The 16,507-nt window shown below is 47.1% G+C and overlaps 1 protein-coding gene across 4 annotated transcripts in view; it reads right to left on the bottom strand.

Moving 5' to 3' along the window:
* Positions 1-16,507, bottom strand: part of LOC118505150 (GATA zinc finger domain-containing protein 14) — an 88,051-nt gene that overhangs the window by 28,370 nt on the left and 43,174 nt on the right. The gene's annotated exons all lie outside the window — the stretch shown is intronic.

Below are 16,507 nucleotides of genomic sequence, written 5' to 3'. Positions count from 1 at the left end.
AAGGAGTACAGAACAGACTTGTTGTGCTTGTGCCTTGTTGGCTGGGTGTTGGGTGTTTTTTTTTTTGTTTGTTTCTGTCTTTCTCTCCAGCTATGTTTTCCACTTATTTCACCCTCAAGAGCTGGAAATTGACAAGGGATAAAGGTGGCTTTTGTTATGAAAACAAAAACGCGTATGTATTGTGCGGCGGGTGGTGGGGTTGCCTTTATTTTTACATCAGCTAGGAGGTTTTTCCTTCTCGGTTTTTGCTACCCCTCAATTCACTTAGCTCGGACGTACCTCCCGCACGAACAGATTGGATAGAATTACAATTTAGATTATAATATTTAATTGGAAAATGTGTTTTCGTCCTCGGGCGCACCGGGCAAAGGCGAAACACGAGCGCACCTTGGAATACCTGTAATGTAGTTTCCTTTCGGTCTTTTTCCCTCTCGCGTTTTTGTGCTCATTTTGTTCTGTTTTGTTATTGCCTTCCAAATGCTTTTCCTACCGCAGGCTAGTAGCAGTCTCGGTAGGACCATATCCTCCCATCGTCGAGTGCTCTTCGCTTTTCTTTTTTGTTCTTTCTCTTTAGCTGTTTTGTATCTCTTCATCCCACACAGTATAAGGGCATTTTTTGTTGCTGTACATAACGAAGCAGAAATAAAAACAGATTTTCCAGCACTTTTCCGCACGCGCCCTCGAGTACCGCCGGTCACGGTACGGGAGGTTTTTCCAACGAGCTCCCAGATCTCCCAGGATGTTTCTTTAATGTTGTTAATTTACAGAAAATGAGCAATTCTGTGGCCTCGTGTGAGAGAGAGAGAGGGAAAATGCAACGCTAGGCCCCGGGGGTTGGGAAAATGTATTGAAAGAATCCTATACCATTACATTCCACTAAACCCGGTTACATTTCCTGAGCTTTTATTTCGCGTCTTGCTTTGAGAAGCATTTCTTTTTCACCATCCAGCACCGTCAAGACGATCCTTTTCTAGCAAAAAAAGGATCACACCAGCGCCTCTTGGGGTGGAGATGAGAATGGAGCGAGGAAAATCCAAAGAAGCAACAGTAAAGCTCGGTTTTCTTGGGTGAGGGTTGAAAGTAAATGAACATAACCTTTACCGTATCGTTCGAATTTCCACCGCTTTTTTCCATCGAATGGAGTAAGTCGATCCTCTTATGGGGAGGAAAATGAAGGTAGCAAAAGGTAAATCTTTCCCATCTTCCAGTGTGTGTGTGTGTGATTGGTTATCATGTGAGTAGAGATACCCCGGGTTTGTTTTAAAATACGACGTTGAAATCTACAACTCGCAGAATCACAGCTTATTCAACGTGAGGTGAAGTCAAGAAGATGGAACTAAAGGGCTTTAAATTGCATTACAATTTTCTCCCTCATTAATGCTGCACATTGTGTATGTGTGTGTGTATTTGAATTCTGAATGGATGCAGGCAGAGATTGATCCCTTTTCCCGCATGAACGAAGACTAGACGACCCCCCGAAAAGACCTACAAAATTCATCAAAGCTCCACACAGTACGCGTTTGAGGCACACATACACCAAATCTTGCGCTTGTGTGTGTGCGCGCGCCTAGGTTTGACCTAGCACGTAAAATCTCATTTTCAAATTCAAAATCCGAATCAAAGCCAACAAACTGCGCGACTCCCTTCATCTGGTGTTCCGGTGGTCTCGGGACCCTTGCACAGTACGAGGTCTCAGACAATGTGGGCGCTCTGGTGCGAGTGCGTGTGTGTGTGCTACGGCAAGTGAATAGTATTTAATGTGGTTTACCACGCTACGTTGTAACCGCAACCGCATCCCGGCATCCTATGTCTCCATGAGGACGAACCTGGTGCAGGATTACTTTCATCCCGAAAGGTTGGCTCGAGAGCGCCAACCCAGGGGGAACTACGCACCCGGTAGCGTGCATGTGTGTATTCATCATGTTGTTTGCACGGTGGGAAGCAAATAATTAATTCTTGAATTACCAACGCAACGCGGTTCGGTATTTGAAGTTTCCAGGCCCAGGTTCCGGATATGTGATTGACATGCGTCGTCCCTTTTGTGACTGCAAGCTGTAGTGAACCCGGCGTCGGAGCGCCATCGTTGCAAAACTAGCGCTGAAATATGAGTCCTTCAATATTAATCAAACTCCACGGTGCACATAGTTTGAAGCATCTTCAATATCTACCCGTTCGGCATAAACATCACAGCACGGAAGGGATGAAGGCAGTTGCGTGGAAGCAAAAGTCCGAAGTTGCACAATTTTATAGCACGATAAAGTAGTACTGATGGGGTACTGATTTGCCGAAACGTTAAGAGAGAGAGATTTTATGTATGTTTCAGTTGTCCTTTATTTTACGCGAGTTGATTTTCCAGTTTTTTAACTCACCGCTCGATATCGCACTGAACGAAATGATTGTTATCCTTTCGGCAGTATCAACTCCAGAATGCCTTGGACTTTTTTAATGATACGATCGTAAATTTCACTTCGATTGGGCATAAAACGAGCTTGTACGAAAGGAAAAGTGATGTCTTGGTCACACCGCCTCGCTAGTGGATCAAATCCGCTCCGATCACCGGGATGCAGGGCAAACTACAAGGTTAATTGTGTTCGAAATTCGACCCATAATGGCCAACCTTAGGAAGAAAAACACGAACGTCCCGAAACGTGTTCTCCTAGGTGTGGACGGGCAGTGAGAAATTTATAGCTTTTTGTGCTATAATATACTTATTGCAATAAAAGCTTTATGGGGAAGCAGCAACAAAACCAGAATGCAGCCCACCGGTGCAATACGGTCGAGTCACCAGCCTCTTGAGGTCTGCAGGCGTCTTGTGGATGGCATTTGCATCTTTGAACAGACAGAGAGAGAGAGAGAGAGAGAGAGAGAGAGAGAGAGGCGGGCTGTTTGCGGTGCTGGTACACGACTCTGCCGCTTCACATTGTTCCCTCGTTACCTTGCTTGGACATGACATTCGCTACCCAACTGTCCACCTTACAACATTTGCGTTACCATCGGACGCGGACTATTTACGATCCGGCGCGTTGTTTTACTGTGGTGTCATTCCGGTGCCCGGTGTACGTTCGGCCTACGTACGACACCGTACTTGAGCCATGTTTTGAACTGTAAACGATTGATATAGTTTATGGTATCCGTGGTGTCTATAAATTCATATCAATAATATAAAATCAATTTCAATCAATGCGAATGAAAGGGGAATATATGCGTAATTTATTGGCGGCTCAACTAGGGCCTTGTTTTGCTTTGACTACAGTAAAATGCGTGTAATATGTTGCTTTTCTGTTGTATTTTTAGTTGACTTACTGCAACAAGTAGGCACGGGTAATCCGTTTAAGTGAACAGGGCGAAAGCAAGGCGAAGATCAGTCGAAAAATGGGGATGTCACAAAAAAGCTATCTATAAATAAAAATATCGTAGTTCATTATGAAAAACTACTGTTAGTAATGCCCCAACTACTTCCATCCGAACCATCCGTTTCAAGAACTCAATCCCTATTTTTGGCATCGATTGAGAAGAATTTTATCATTTTCAAATGCCTTTCCATTCCATTCCATTAACTTGACCTTTTCATAACTCTGCTAGGATCAAGCACTACATTATCTCCACATCTTGCACGTGCGTCTGCGAGTTTCTCATCAAAGAAACGCTCATTTTTGCTTGATTCAAAGTTTCTCCCCTTTCGGAGTTCTCCCCATTCCAGTCACGAACAATCAACCCACACACAGCGAGAAGTTTGTTCGAAAAGTCGGCGAATAGTTAATTGGAAAGCTTTTCAGCACGGTTTAAGGACGCCTTTCATTTTCATTTCCCAACCCCCGCTTAAGGGTTGGTTCAAAATCGCCAGGAACTAGTCCCACCGAGAACAACCGCCAGCGCTAGCAACAGTGAAGTTGAACTGATAACAAACTTTTCCTACCAAAATCGTCCCATACACGCATGGCGCCGTGCAGTGGTGCAAAAGGATTTGATAAAAGGATTCCGATCGAATGGCTGTGGTGATGATGGGAGTGTGAGGACGCGTGTGTGAGTGGTGTTTTTTTTTTGTGGTAGTTTTTACTCCATCAATTTCAGCTTCATCCATTTCAAAGGCCCATCAAACCGACGCGAGCGCTGTAAGACATCAAGCCTGAAACTTGACCGCAATAACTTTCAATTTGTTGTTAGATAACAGAGTTCCTCCGCACACCGCTCACCGGACCACTGTTTGGACGTGCCCGTTTAGTCTCAAAACGAGCGACAACCGTCATCGGCAAGGATTTCCACTAGGATGAAAAAGGGACGCCCGGCTCGGCAAACGTGTGGGCAGCCTTGCCTTTTGCCTGGTTGCGATAAGGAAAAACACTTCGTCCACCCATCACATAGGGAAATTTTATGGCCACTCCTGGTGGTACACTTGCTACAGTAGTCATACACTCACATCCACACACCCTTTTTTCCTCATTTCCCTTTCGTGAAGAAGCCCCCCCCCCCTCACCGAAACGCACACACCGTCTTTTCACGTGATTGCGACCAACGACAGGGAAGGAAAACACATTACGAACACGAACTCCTTGGGGAAAGATTTTCTTTCGATGCCATTTTGCCGGCCCAACCTCCATTGACACGCTGTTTGTCCTGTTTGTTCCGGCGCTCCTGGTCTGGCTGTGTTCTTTCGTCTGGTTTCTATGAAGTTTCGTTTTTCCCGGAGAAGCTCTGTGTATGTGTGATTGGGGTGGGTAAGTCTTGTGTCGTTCCCTTCGGTTACTCAATTACTTTGCACGTGTATGCGTACACGAATGCTTCCCAGTGGGGAAGGGGGACCATTTTCCCTGCCCATTCGACCCAGTTTTTCCTCGTCGACGACGGTGCGGTGCGTTGTTCGTGGAGCGCAAGATACACGCAGCTTACAAATTATTTATTAAAGAAGATTTTACTGCTCTGGTACATTTTATTACGAGCCAGTCGAATGGCGGAACACCTTGGTCGCTCTCGGGGTTTTCTATTTCCATTTGCGTCGGTTTTCATTGCGATCCCTTGATCCTGCATCTACTTTACTATTGCACAGTAATGGAGTGAACATTTGTGAGTAGAATGGTGCATCCGCTTACGAGAGAGGTAGCTCGCACTGTACCATTTTTTTAATCAGTAAGTTATATAAAAATGTCTTAAGTATACACTTTTTTTAAACTAACAGCCCTGTATATTTGCTATAAAAAATAGATTAGTAACTAGGCACACCCTCAATTTTACTTAAAACACATCCCACGACTGAGATTTCCATGGCCTCGTACGATATTATCGAACAAGTCAACTACTTCCAATACAATATGGTTATTTTCTATGTTTTACTAAGCATTTACAGTGTACTAGAAAATAGCACTTACTATAAAAAGTAAATTGAAGTGACATTTTTAAGGTTCTGTTTGCTTTAAACCCCCGTCCGCAAGACTGACTATCGAGGTACTTAGATTGACATGGGCCTGCGAGTCTTTTCGAAGCGTCAGTGTCAGCCTTCAAGCATCAAAACACATACCAAACAAAATCGAACGTTGAGTTTGCTATAAAATAATTAAGTAACACTTTTTACAGCTTTATTTCGTCTTTGGGGCATGACTGATTCCTTCAACAATGTAGCGCGCCTCGTATGAAATGTTTAGCACAACACTGTTTTCTTGACGAAATAGACGAGTAAACGCCCCTTTAATAAAACCTTCCACCCCACCAGCACGGTTAGTCACATTATGCGACTAAAAGCCAAGGAGCTGTCGTGTACGGGTTACCGGTCTGTCCGTCACGCAAGAACCGGACAACACAGCCACCTCGGTCGGTAGTGTTCCACCTCGACCAAGGCTCCCAAAAGCAAGGTGTGGCCAGGTTCTTGATTAAAGCACCACACCACTTCCACTCGATTCGCGCTAATGCACATTTGACCGGTTGCGGCTACGTTCGTTCGTTCGCACGTTTCGTGTTGGCCGCTTTAATACAATTTCATTCCGATAGACTGCCGGCCGGATAGTGTCGGACGCGTACGGTACCGTGTATACGGCGCTAAACCGATCGAAACGATAATGATCATGCAGGACACTTAACCTGCAGCTGGAAACTAGAGCAAAACGAAAAGAACGACCGCTTCAAACCTCGTCACAAAACCCCGTTCAGGCTGCGATGTTATTCCTTCGATCAACGTAACGCACAAAGCAGGAGAACCACCCGATAAGCGGTGGGCGTGAAAGCACACCAACAAAAGGGGGAAAAAAATGAAACCAAAAAACCAAACATCTAATCAAATCGTTTCACCTACCCCCATCGGCGGGTCGCTTGCTGGATGCGAAACCATGCTGGCCATGCTTGCCATGCTGTCGGATGGAAGGAAAATTAAACTTAACGATTATGGCTGCTGGCGAGCGTATTACCACGTGTGCGCGATGCTGTAATGTCTTGGCCAATCGCACCAAACCGAAAAGAAAAGCTGCTGAGTTACACTTTCCGTGTTACGGTGTCTGTTGTTTTACTTTCCGGAACCGGATTCGGTTCGGATAAGAATTGCCAATGCTTCTTCCTTTAGTGTGCGGACTTTCTTGTCGGGCGGCTCGCAACAAAACAACCCTGGTGTGAGCATAAAATAATTCATGAATTTTTATTGCGACATTTTCGCTCTGTTATTTCGGTCGGCAATAGGTCGAATGGTTTCGATGGTTCCCTTGGAGAAGAATGTTCCCTGCGCTGCTGCTGAAGGCCGGCGAAAAGTAGCGAGTGCTCACCAGAGATGCGTTATAAATTTGGATTTGTGGATTTGCTGCTGAGGACGTGGAAACGAGGACGCACGATTGGGCCGCACCGGACATGTCCGGTGTGAGGCGTCTGGTGGTAAACTTTCCACGCCTATAAAGTAAGGAATTTTCCCCGTTAAATATGATCGGGTGTATGAATGTAAAGTATCCATAAAGTGGATTAAAACCCATATCGTTAATAGAAATGTGCGAGCTTGAATTTGCTAAGCTGCGGTGTAGAGACAAAATTTTCCCATCCGGAAAATTGGCGAGGGAAAGCAAGGATATGCTTTACGATTCGAGTATTGAGTTTCGCCGAGTATTGATTTTGAAGCTCAGTGGAAATGTTTGAATTTGGGACCAGGGACCAGGAATTTTCCGGTGAATTTAAACGTTGATTCTCGTTGGTAAAATTGTCAGAACATCCTTGCTATCATCATTGAAAGGCTTTTCCAGCAACACAGCTTTCCCCTGTCCCACGAAAACACACAAGTTACGGGGAAAACCCCCCGTTCTCCTTTTCTGTAAGCCTTTTACATTTTAATCACATGTTGAAATAATGCCCATCCAATGGCGCCCACTGCCCACGGAAAAACCACACGCACGCAAGCACACACAAAATGGGGGCATTCCATCGAATGCGCGTTACGGAAAGTGAATAGAGGCGCATTATTAAAACGGACGTCCATCGCTCGCGGTAAATGGACTAGGGCCCAACCCGATCGCATGTGCGTGTGTGTGTGCACATCCTTTTAAAATAATTTTAACTGGAGCTTGGCTTCGAAAGCACAGGCTCGATTGCACATCGTTTCGTATTTACTTTCAATCGATCAGCTACACCTTTCAATAGTGACTGGGATGGGATGGGATGGGATGGGGTTGGGAAAACGCTTTTCCGTCAGTCAGTAAAGCGTCAGTAAATAACGCCACAGTGAAAGGGAAACGGCAACATGCATGTCGAAAAAATACGATGGAAGACCAACCAACAGTGTGCTCAGCTCATCGATGCCACACGGCGATGGTTATGAATTTTTTCAGCTCATTATCAGTGTGATTGATGGGGGTTTGGGGATGGGTTTTGGGTGATGGGGAATATTGTTTCACTCACCCACCCGAGTGGGTGGTGCAGCTGTGGTTCTACAGTCTTTTGTGCTGAGGGTGATGCACCGAAACCGAGCTGTGGATTTGTAAGGAAAACCGGGAAAAGTATTCCATTTTTCCGCTGTTTGCAATTGTAATTACTTTTGCAATCGTGTGTTGGATGGTATTGATAATGAGATAAGCGATAAATAGGATTTTATTCCTAATAACTCTTTAAATGTATTGGATTTTAATTGAATGTAGAATAAAAAAAAACAGGAGCCATAATTTTGCTATAAAAACTATAATCAATACACAGCTAAACCTAGAGAGGATTGATGAGATAATGAACTAGGAATGAACGAGATGCTATAATTTAAAAATGAACTAGCGAAACGACAGGAAGTATCCAATTTTCGCAACATTTTCATGAGAAAATTCTCTAAAAATAGAAAACAAGTAAATTGGGAAATCTTGCACGTCTGTTCAACTGATACAACCATCAGTACAATCTAGATGGTCATCTAAGCAATGCCTCCCCAGCGGTCATCGACCAAAGCATTCATTAGCTGCACTATCGCCACTGTTCTCCAGCCAAGCAATTGGACAAGGTTACAGGAGCGCTAGAGATAAAGGAAACAGACCCTTTTTCTAAGGGATGTTCCAAGGCAAGTGTCGGGCAAGATACGCCCCACGGTTTTGCCTTCCCCGAGGCGGTGTATTAATTAAAACTATTTAAACCATTTTATCATAAATTGAAAAAGACTGGAAGCCAAACGCTGCTCCCGAACGCGCTAAAGGAAAAACAAAAATGGGAGGATGAAGTCCACCCAAAGGGACGGACCGGTGGCGCTGGTTTCGTTTTATCTTCGTTTGATTTTTCTGGCCCTACGATATTCTCTCTGCGTTGTCCGTTAATTGTTAGCTGCATGGGAATGGTGCACTGCACGGAAGCTGTGTGCCAGCGATGCTCTGTGAGATGCAAATATCGGCACAGATTCACTATCCGGCTGGGACTATTTTACAACTGCCCAGAGCTAGCTAGCAACAGAACAGGGAGGCTCTTGGTTGAGTATTAATTATGCTCTCGTTCGTCCTCCAACCAACAGCAGCAGCGGCAGTAGTAGTAGAAGCTGGGGTGTTTTGTTTATCAAACCAAACTCTTTCCCGGTTGCAAGTCCTGCGGGTTGAGCTCCAAAACGCACCCAAGTCTGCCTCCGTCACTTGGTATCGTAAATCACGCTTTAAAGGTTATAATGAATTCGTTACTTTTGCATCGCGACGGGCCGCAGAAAAGGATGCACGTACAGTTTGGCCGCGCTTTTTGCGCTCCGGACACTTTGGGCGGACTTTGAACAATTACTCCAATTTGCAATTATAAGTCAAATTGATTAGCGTAATACGATAATAAAGTCAAAGCCATTCACCGTCGTCGCAACCGCCGGAGATGGTCATCCCTTACCGACCGGCCCGGCCAGTGTGTGCAGTGAAATAAGACACCAAGAAGTGGCTATAAAAACAAAACAGCAGCACCACAACTCCACGGCCGGCCAAACCGTGAGATCGTTGGGCTGCAAAGTGTCTGAAATGCATGCCTTGTACCTCCGGACTCGCGCTCTCCCGAAAACGCTAGCTGCACCGAGGTCCGATGCGATGTGTCCGGGTGAAGTTCGGATGGAGCACAAATGCTGCCACTTATTGGCCCATAAATCCTTCGCCGGACTCACCTCATCGAGCCGGCGATCCGGTCCGGGGGACATGGATGGAGCGAAACTAGTTTGTTTCCTCTGCGCGCCTAGGACAGTGGACAGACGGAACAATCGCCCGATGGAAGGATAAATGTGCGCCCGATGCACATCCTTATCCCGCCTGAAGAAAACCGGCAACAGAAGGGATTAAGAGAGAGAGGGAGAGAGAGAGACCCGTTGCGCTGAGTGCAACACAATGCAAAGGGTGGACGAAGAAAAAGGGGGTGTGTGAGAAGGCTTGCAGATTATTGGAGGATTTATTAACGGAAAATAATAAGAAGCAAGTAAAATATCGCTTATATTGCTTTTATTTACAAACAGCGCGACGGCAAACAATAAATCACGATAGCTCGCGGTGCATCCAGAGGGCGTCTAGCAAACGAACCAAGACCGACATCTTCGCCGGGAACTTCGAGGGTCCGTGTGGTGTAATAGTTGTCCTGTTTGCATGTTTCGCTGGGTTTCACCGTTGATTGGAACGCCAATGATTGTGGGTTTTCCTGACAGACAATAAAACAATGTCCTTCTTTGTGAAATTGAGCCGAGAATCGACACACGATCGTGAAGGCGATTTCGGAGCCCTGTTTTAGTGTATTCTTATAGCACACTGACGGGTCGTGCTATAAATGCTACAAAAATCAATTAGACGCATTCATTCATTATAATTCGTAGTCGGAAACTAACGAGTAAATAAACTTCAAACTATGCCCGGGGTCGATATCTGGACCGATCAGCGATCGTTTGCCTTTCGCTGCTCTGCACTGTATTACGGAACCATGCCAAACCGAGCCGCAATGTGCTCTTCTTTGTGCCCACTGCCCACCTGCAATGGAACCAAACGAAAAAAAAAACGAGGTCCACCTCCACAACACAAAACGTTAATAAACTTGTCCATGTTCCATTATCTGCCGCCTTCGCGATAAGCCTCGTTGCCCAAGAATAACCCGCCGAAGCCCTTACACATCCTCTGGCTCAAGTCTCGGCGATCGCTTATCGTACACAATAAGTTCAATGAGACCTGACCGGCTCTCGGCCCGGTCGGAATGCATCGGGGTATCGCGATGCACCCGGGTGCGATTATTACTGGAAAAAGCGAATGTGGATTTTTCAATTCCTCGCTCCCGGTTTCTCCAGACCCACCACCACACCACCCCAATCGGCGAAGGCACGTTCTGCAGGGAAAAATAGACGTAGTGCGTAGACGGCGTGAGCATTCCACAGCGCTTGGAATTCTAGCCGAGAATGGTCAGAACATGAGCAGAAAGGGCGTGAGATAGACGGTGCAGTTCTGGAAGGACTTAAAAGGTTTGACCATAAATTATGCATCGCTTTTGCCGACCCGCCTTGGCGGTGGAGCCTTCGACAGACGCCCGCTCACCGCTCGACAGATTGATAAAACATTGTAAACAAAGCCTGCGGGCAAGTGTCGGACGGATGGAACTGATGCACCGGTTGGGCCATCCTCGGGCTGCGGAGTTCAATAGAATATAGGAATATAGAATATTGCGATTTTGTATCACTTTGTTGCGAATGTAGTGAAGAATTCGAGCAAAGACATGTGTACGATACGAATTCCGGTCCAGTCCGAGAGGTGCGACTGATTATAGGCAAATTCCGACCTCAGTACGCACGCGGTGTTCATGCCGGCAGCCGCCAAAAATGCTAATGAGTATTTATGACCACCTGTCACTGTTGATTCCGGTGCGTATCGATCTCGCGTATCGAAACGTTGTCGCTGCCACCACGAACAGCTCGACTTTGACAAGCTTGTCCAACAACCTACCCGAATCTGTAACCCTCTCACGCTCCCTTGCACACCACAACCGGACCGCCGCCGGTCGGTAAAGCCGCTTTATATGTACTCACGAAATCGATCCATGTGGGTTGGTTTGTGCGAGGTTTTATTTTTCTTGGTACTGTCCCCGTCCGGTTTGTTTGCGCGGGGTTTGATCTTAACAACAGATCGAACATCACCGATAAGACCCGTATCCCCCGGGTCGGTTGCAAACCTGCCAAAAAAGAAAACCACGCGTTGGCCTTCCACCATACTTGCAACGGGAGGTGCCCGAAAATGGGAGCTGATTAATGGTGTAATTAATTTCGTTACCAGCAGCAAATTATCGGACGCTGGTTGCTGGTGCCTATCGTAGGTGATGCTCTCGTACCTCCAGCATCACAGTCGATCGTCACGATGCTGATGATGATCCTGGCGATGAACATTGTGTCCAGAAGTTCTCCGGTGCGCCCCATACGTTCCCCACGCACGCGTTGGACGCAACCGACAAAACAGGGAATGGTACGACATTTGTCTTGAACTCGGCCCCGGTTAATGTGGCTCAGGTGGGAGGAACACTCATTTCTTACTTACTTACCTGCTCCCAGAGAAATGGGAGGACACGGAAGATGGCGTTTTTGGCGCATCCGACGAAGAAGCGTTAACGTACCTGGAACGGAGAATGGGAAAAGAGTCGGTTAAATTAATGATGGCCGTTCCGTCTTGCGGTTGACTAATTTCGTTAAGACCGTGGTAAAGGAAGGATGATCTTTTGCTTGTGCGAGTAGCGCAAAATTAACTCTCCCAAAAGGCCAAACTGTGTGGCTGTGTGTCTGAAACCCTGCACACTAATTTCGATATTGGTTTTCTGCATATAAACAAACCGACCTGTACCCATTAAAACTAAAGCCGAGCCATAAATATAGGCTTGGTGCGATTGCGGGTTTCTTAGTGGTCCATCCTCAACTCTCCAAAGCCAAAAAAGCTTCCCTAGCCTTGAAATGAGTTTATGATGTTGAGCTGCCGGTTTTTTTTCATCTTAAACCCGAACCCAATGGTGCCTTTTCGCTAAATCACTCACAACAAATCAATAAAAATCATAATGGTTAACGAAATCGGGCCCGAAGCGTTCGAAACCCAAAAAAAAAGACCCGCTCTTATGCATTATGTTTAACTGTGCGGTCCATAAAACATCAAAACTCGCTCAAACCTATCAATCTTGCACTCACACGGGCTACCGAAAAAGGCCATCGAAACGGATGCTGGATGCGGGACGGTTGAAGACTGCGCTTCAGCTCGGTGGGGTTTTGACTAATAAAACAGAGCGCAAAAATCATAATTAACTCTCAAGGTAGCAGCAGCATGTGGCGAAATGAATCCATTTCCTCCATAAAGTCATACAGCGTGCTATAAAGCGTTATCCTTGCTTAGTAAAAAAAGCTTGCAGAGCTGGATGCGCTACTATAAACGCGCCTGTGCTGTAAGAGACCTTGAAGCGTTTCATCATTTTGCGAGTCCACTCCCGATTACCAGTGCTCAAACTACAACTAAATAACGTTCCGATCTTGATCGAGCCCTCCTTCTCGTTCGTGCTGCCCCAGGTCCGGAGAGTCATAATTAATTCAACAACTGTTCTCACAAATGCTAGGCATCAATCAAGTCACCATGGGGCCTCCAACACCAACACCGGACTAGATCACGGCGGTAAGATAAGCGTGCGGCAACGCACCGCGCACCCGACCAAGAGCTGACACGACGCGTAGGAATCTAATCTTGTTCTGTTCCGTTTAGCTGGTTCTTCCTACCTCGCCTCGATCCACACAGCGCTGATCTCGGCTAATCGTGATATTCCTCTGACGGAGACCCTGCAGCAGCGATCGTCCGATCGACCGATTCTCGAGCGCCCGGCTCTAGGTGTCGTGCACTTAACTAGCCTCAACGCAAGAGCAAATTCTTCGATTCTTGCACACCGCCGCTAATTTGTGCCCCACGGCTAATCCGATCCGATCGAACACCCCGGTCAATGCGGAACAGTCTGTCAGAGATCCGTCATCCGGCATATCCCGAGAGCGTCGTGGTCCTTACTGGTGGTGGTGGATAATAAATTGTGCGACAGCTTTTGCTTTGTTTTAAGGGCTTCATGCGGCTGTATAGAGGTGCGTATCTACGGTGATCTACGGCCCAAGCGCACGCGAATCCTAGCCGGAGCACTTAACTTAACCAGCGAAGCCTTGAACCAACAGTTGGATCAGGAGCAGGCTTGGCATCGGCCTGGGCACGGTCGGAAAGAGATGCAGGACACAATTTTCCAAACGATGAAAGTGAAGGTGAAACGGCGACGCATTTGGGGCAAAGCGATCATGCTACGCTGTCATAAAGTGATGTGAGTGATCGAACTCGTTCCCCGACCTGACAGGTTGGAATAATCGAACCGGCGTAATGTGCGTTTTACTAGCTAGGAGCTAGGCAAGCCATTATTGTGTGCGGCCACAGCATTCCTCTCACTCTCGAACCGACGACTGTCGGTCGGTTATTATCTAGCGTGCTTTGGAGGTTGTTTGCACACTTTATATGGACTCTGACCGATCAACCGATATACACGTTACAAACTCCCCGAAAAATATGTTACATCTAAAGCCGAACCGACACAGACAGGCTCACTTCGAAGCTATTAACAAGTTGCGAACTTTAGCATCAAACGGCGGCACATATTGACACCGCTACTGGTAAGAAGATTAAGAAACCCGACATTTTATTGAGCCTAAACGATCTCTAAACTGTAGCGTTTCGAGGAGCATTAAGATTTAATCAAGAAATGGCGTTTTTTACTATTGGCGTTGCGGCAGCGCTACAGCCGCAGGCAATAGACGAGGAGTTCGTGAAATGTTCATCTGCATCATGCTTTCTGCCATCTGGTGACTTTTCGCTCATTTCGCTTCCCAGTACACTAACTTTGCTGACGCTGGAGAAACAAGCCAAAGCATGACAGTACCGGGAGCCGAGTACATGCACAAGAAGCTTCGCCAAGGACCCGCGCACTGCCCACTTTTTCTGCATACACGGAAACATTTAATTACGTGCAGGAAAACAGAGCATAAAACACATAATTTAATTGTAAATTCACACTCCACTACATTGCCTGCGCTCCGCCAGAACAGAGCGACGATAAAGTCTCCTTTATGGGCCGGCACAATGGTTGTGTCGGAACTCACCCGACGCTGTACGCTCCCATCATGCCGAGCATTACGAGCTGCTGCGGCGCAGGCAAAAAGGGCAACCGTACACACAGAATATTCAAATAATAATGCCCGCCACCGGTGAAAGACGAGCGCTGGCGAAGCAAAATATGAAACGACAAACAGAAAGGCAGCAACGAGAGCTCAACCAAACAAAACAAAAAAAAAAATCTGACAGGAAACTGCTCATGCACACGCTCATTACGGGGCTTCAGGGTGCAGCACTGGTGGCGATCAAAAGGCGCGAAAAACGGGCCGCCACACGCCGGATGCGGTACCTTCCGGAAACCTGGAACGACCCGCGAGACCTGCACGTGAAGGTGCCGGAGCAATTGATTCGCGAACAAAGCGCGAGCTTCACGCGGGCAGCTAGGAGACGGTTGCTGACGGACTGACGTGACGGACGGAGTTCAATGGGCAATCCAGGCGTTGACCGGGGTGGAACGAAATGCAATTCTTCATTTGCATGTCTCCGTGTGGCCCTTACGTGTGCTCGGATGCTTCAGCTCATGCTCCCTTCATTGTATGCCCATTGCTCCACAGCCCACCAGGAATGAGTCCACACGGAAGGGAACAAATAGAACAGAACAGAGCGCAAAAAAACTAAATAGCATGAAATTACGTGAAGCTATACGAATGCGGCTCACATTGCCAATCTGCCCCCGAAGAGCAGGCGGCAGGCAGGGACAGGTATTAGAGTGCAATTCCATAATTAAGACATCACGGCAATGGCATTCGCGGCGGCAATGCAACAAAGCCCATCGCCCTCGCTGCATGAGGAATCATTCGCCGCACCAGCGTGTGCACTTTCACAGAGCCATGGGGGACGCGCTGGCGAACAGCGTCAAGGTGGATCGTGAGAGTTGAGCTACAAAACCCATGTCAAACCCCGTAACGCCGTCATCTCCGTTGCATCTCAACAGTCACGGTCCGACCCCGGAGAAGTCGTCGGGTTGGAACCGTGTTGGTGGACTTCAAACGAGAACCCGGCGAACTGTGACGATCCGCGTGACCTTCAACATTCAGCACGGTTATAAATGGTAGTCCGGGCGTTAGATAAGGCCATATCCTAGCCCTGCGGTACGGCCGCTGACGTGAGTCATACACACGCTGGGAAAAAGGGCTCGTGGAATTCATTGCTGAAATCTCGATCCTAATAAGGGAAAGGTTTGCGCCTGTCAGCACTCTTTATTCTGCCTCGTTATACGGCGGTGTAGTGTTCGGTGAGCAGTGCTGAGCTATCGTTTAGAAGCGATTTAGAAAGTCGACATTTAGGCGCAAACCGACACGTGTTTTACCTATTAAAACCGCTAACTAGGTCGCTATTAGTTACCGGAACTCGTCTCAGGTGCATGCTTGCTACCCACACGGCTCGATTGTGTGTATAGACTTAATTAAACACTTCTTCTCGAATGAACTTTGACACTCGAGCAACACCTTCGTGCTAATGATGATTATCCCACACTCCACTAGCGACACCAATTTTCCATCAATAATAATGCGATTTTCCTCCATCAATTTCCCAGCCCGTGGCCTAGCCCACCCGCCGAACCAACGTTTCCAAACCAACGTCCCAACTTCGTCCCAATTAACCCGGCGTTCGCTCGCCAGAAACGGTTGGCAGAATCCGAAAAACCGCAGCACATCAAATACGTCATCCATCGTCTTAACGCAACAAGACGTCGGGAGAATGTAACTAGCCTGCGAGACGTACGGTCCCTCGGTACCGAGAGGCTGCACGGAGACGTAATTATAGCTCATTAACCGAACTTTATTCAATGATTGTGGTGGCCGTGATTACTGGTGGTGTCGCCGGGGCGCGAAGAATCGCTTCTTGTCTTGTTTAATATGCAGCCTGCAGCCAACAGCACGTTAAATTGCGCTTTTGCATTTTGAATCAACACGGCCTGCGTTACACAT

The sequence above is a fragment of the Anopheles stephensi genome, chromosome 2 (assembly GCF_013141755.1).
Source record: "Anopheles stephensi strain Indian chromosome 2, UCI_ANSTEP_V1.0, whole genome shotgun sequence".
NCBI lineage: Eukaryota > Metazoa > Arthropoda > Insecta > Diptera > Culicidae > Anopheles > Anopheles stephensi.
Note: the sequence above shows the minus strand (reverse complement) of the source record. Positions and strands in the feature narration are given on the sequence as shown.